The sequence below is a fragment of the Pavona decussata genome, unplaced genomic scaffold (assembly GCF_977016875.1).
Source record: "Pavona decussata unplaced genomic scaffold, jaPavDecu1.1 SCAFFOLD_53, whole genome shotgun sequence".
Taxonomy (NCBI): domain Eukaryota; kingdom Metazoa; phylum Cnidaria; class Anthozoa; order Scleractinia; family Agariciidae; genus Pavona; species Pavona decussata.
In genome coordinates, this window is record NW_028145475.1 from 1,080,001 (window position 1) to 1,084,574 (window position 4,574).

Genomic DNA, 4,574 nt, shown 5'->3' on the forward strand with positions numbered 1-4,574 from the left:
CGCGGCAGATTTTTTGGACTTAAGGTGGAAGTTTTGAAATTACAATCTCGCATACAAGATAAACTTCATACTACATCATCATTTCAACATATGATCAAAGTTAATTTTCTCATCGGTTTCCAAGCAAACAACTATTACCATACCAACGGAAGCGCAAAGCCTCTCATTTTCAGTAAACATTGTCGATTATCTCGTAATCTAGTCAGACACTTTATGACGAAACTTTAGAGATTTAAACTACTCAATCTAGACAACTTGTAGGCGAAATTAGAAAACAAATCTGTAAAAGCGTTTTCAAGTAAATAATGAATCAATTTTTAGGGGGTGATTTTGTTTATTCCTGCAATTTTCACCAACATCTCTGGCAAAATAAAACTTGACACTTTGTCTTTTCTGTTAAAAGGTCATTCCTCATAGCAAAACATTCTTACTGTATATTGGCGTAAGAAGGAGCCTTTCTTGTTCCCATAGCAGTTCCGTGAGTCTGTAGACAGTGTTTGTCGTTGAACGTAAAATATTTCATGGTAAGGATCATGCGTATGAGGTCACATAAAGTTTCATACGCATGATCCTTACCATGAACAATTCTACGTTCAACGACAAACACTGTCTACAGACTCACGGAATTGCTATGAGAACAAGAATGCCTCCTTCTTACGCCAATTTGTTTCTCGCCAAATTTGAGACGGACGCATTACTACGTGCTCCATTCCAACCATACATATCATGGCGTTTCATAGACGACATCTTCATGATATGGACACAATCTCTCGACGACCTCCAAACCTTCACTACTTACCTCAATAACATTCACCCCACTATTAAATTAACATCCAATTATTCTTTCACATCTACAGTATACCCTTCCTGGACGTCAGTGTGTCTCTCTATATCTCACTATCACTACCGACCTTTACACAAGGCTACTGACAAACATCAATACTTGTTATAATCTTCATGTCATCCTAGACAAACTAAGAGAGCCATTCCATTCAGCTTAGCTCTCAGACTTCGACATATTTGATCTCTGACGAAACTTTCAAACTCCGAACAAACGAACTCACAACGTATTTCAACAAACGTGGATACAATCTGTCATTCCTCAACCAAGAAATAGGACGCGTTAACGGCATCCCACGTTCCGACGCTATAGCTACGAAAGACACCTCCGACACCAACCAACCTATACGAGTACCCCTTGTCGTCACATACAATCCAGCTCTTCGTTCTGTATCATCCATTATTCACAAACACTTCAACATCATATCTTTATCTCCCCGCTGCACTAACGATTTCAAAGCCACACCTCTTGTTGCCTTCCGACGGACCAACTACCTTAGTAATTACTAGTTAGCGCCAAACTACGTAATCCCACACAAAACAACCCACCTACATAACAGACGGACGTACCAGTTACACATTTCATTCTACTGGCGAATCTAGACATATTACTCATCATATAGACTGTAACTCTAAAAACGTTATTTACATGGTACACTGCAACCGCTGCCACAAACAATACATAGGAGAAACAAAACGACGACTTAAAGACCGTTTTAACGAACACCGTAGACCAGTCAACAAACAAACAAACAGTTCCAAACCCACCACAGTTTCAGAACATTTTCTTTCTAACGACCATAACGCTTCTGACATGCTACTTATTCCTCTCGAACTCCTCAAATCTAATCGTGACAGTGTACGCAAAGCTAGAGAGGCATACCTCATCGACAGAGGTCAAACTCTTGAACCCTTAGGTCTTAATAGGAGAGATGAGACATGAACATTTTTCCCGTCTTTCATCTTCCTAAGTTATGTAATTAACTCATTGTTAGCTTTTCTTGTTTTCGTCTTCCACGTTGTAACGTTAGCTATTTTGCTTATACCGATTTATCAAATTTATGTAACTTTAGCCTATTTTTTTTCAAATATCTATTGTAACTGTTTAAAATTGTAACGTACCTTGCCACAGGGTCAGTCTCAAACATACCCTGAAGAAGAAAGGCCGTGCTTTTTGAAATATTGGAAAATATACTTCCCTGACCGTGAAATCAGCCTTGCTCTTTTTTTAGATTATTTACTTTACAATTTTTTTGCTGATTAGATCCTTCACTACAGGATCCGGTACTTTTATTTTGTCGCGGTGGCCCTTGCAAACACAGTTTATTACTGGTTTGATTGATAAACCTGTCAAACCAGTTAATAACCTGATAATGATGTATTATTCTAGAGAGTGACACAGGCACACTCGGAAAAAAGAAATCCGAGTGCTTCTATCAGGAGTCGAACCTAAGACCTTCCGATTACTAGTTCAAATGCTCTACCACTGAGCTACAGGAGACTCGTGGGAGCTAAGGCCATTAAACTAGGTTCATGGGACAAACATCCTGCATACCGCTAGGATTTGAATGTGGAACGTGTGGTAGATGGAATAAATGTGATGGTATATTTCCAGCCTGGTGAATGAATGAAAATGATGTATTATTCTAGAAAGTGACACAGGCATACTCGGAAAGTCTTACCTGTTGGTAAGACTAAAATAAAACATGACGTCATCCTATAATTAATGATCAAGACAATAGGCGAATATTATGACGACATCAGTTTTGATCACGTTAATACCTGGGCTATTGTGACGTCACTGTGTCCCTTCCTCAGAACGCTCGCTTTATTACTACTTTCATCGCTTTTTTCCGGTAACCGGAAAACTAGCTAGAAAAAGTTCATTGTTTCTTTCCTTTTTAGCTATACATCGGTCGAGTGTTTTTTAGGCCATTTCTATTTATTTTGAACTTCAAAAAGTGTATTTTAATTGAAAGAGGAGAGTAACTTAAAAGAGCTGCGTGAGTACCCCATATTTCACGATATTTTGCTGAACGTTTACGACCCATCAAGTGACCGATGAGCGAGCGATATTTCCCTCACATTACGATAACTCATTCATTGCGCATGCGCGCATTCACGAGTTAAAAAAAGAAAGAACTGTTTGGTCGCACGGTGTGATAAGCAAAGCGGCTTCTCAATGGCGGTTTAAATGTGTCAAAGCTACTAGTTTGTATTAATTTTTATTCAGAGAACACCATTAAGTTCACAGCATTTCTGCTCAGCACTGACTTCTCAAGAGAAAGAAGCTGTGGGAACACTTTTATTTAAATGATTTTATCATCAACAAGATGCCCCTCTAATGGCATTACACGGAATGCTTAATGTAGCCCCAATTATTCCCCATTGTATGTTTCGCAGATATTTAAAAACTATCCTCCCTTGGCAATTGAAATAATTGTCTGAATGGTTTTATTCAGATATATTGCGTGATACTTATCGTTGTGTCACTAGGAATCATACCAGAAATAACTATGCAATAACGTCATGACCCCGCTGAACTGGTCTGGCCTCCTCTAGCTCTAATCCTTCGCGTTGATTATTCGATCTGTTTTTTAAAGCGGATTTTCTTTGCTGTGAACTCTCCCAATTTCCACCGTTTCAACTGTCGAGTACTACCTCGAAGTTATTATTTCGATTTACTGCTTGAAAAAGGTTTGTTTTCTATCTGAAAACGGCAGATCAGAGTCTTAAATTCATACATGTGGCCGCCATAGAACAAAAACAACTTTTCGAAATGATGACTTGCTTTGACGTCACACAGGTAGGGATAAGTGGGTCCCCTCCCTGGTGATATACGCGCCGATAATAGATTATGATTGGGCTGTTTTTGTTCAAGACAATCAGAACAATAAATCCCTTCTGGGAGACAGTAGAATTTAATCAAGGTTTAATGAATAAATCAAATAATGATTTGACGTCACACAGGAAGGGACGAGTGGGTCCCCTCTCTCGTGATATGTGCCGAGTAATAGATTTTGATTGGCCTGCTTTTGTTGAAGAAAATCAGAACAATACATCCCTACTAGGGGAGGACATATTTTAATGCATAAATTAATGTACAGATTTGTGGCTACGACGAAGAAAAAGATACCCGATCCAAACCTAGACACGGTCGCTCTGTGGGCATTCCGTGTAATAAGCCTCGAAACCTTTAAAGCTTCCGGCAACAGAAACATAATTACGCGGGATGCCCTGAAGGGGCATACCGTGTCTAAAAACGGGTCGATTTCTTTTTACGCAAGATGCCCTGAATGGGCATACCGTGTCTAAAAACGGGTCGATTTCTTGTTTTTTTTTTCTTCGTCGTAGCCACAAATGTGTACATTAATTTATTACGCGGGATGCCCTGAGGGGGCATACCGTGTCTAAAAACGGGTTGATTTTTTTTTTTTTTTTTCTTCCTCGTAGCCACAAATCGGTACATTAATTTACTCATTAAACTCTCCTACTCGGGATGTATTGTCCTGATTGTCTTCAACAAAAGCAGGCCAATCAAAATCCATTCTTGTCGCTCATATTGCAAGGGAGTAGACCCACTCACCCCTAACTGTGTGACGTCAAAGCATCACTTAATTAACACTGGATTAAACTTGTGTCGCCATATTGTTAACATGTTCTGGACTCAATTATGCCGTTTTCAAACGGAAATTTCACCATTTTGAAGCGGTAAATCGAAAGAATAACTTCTA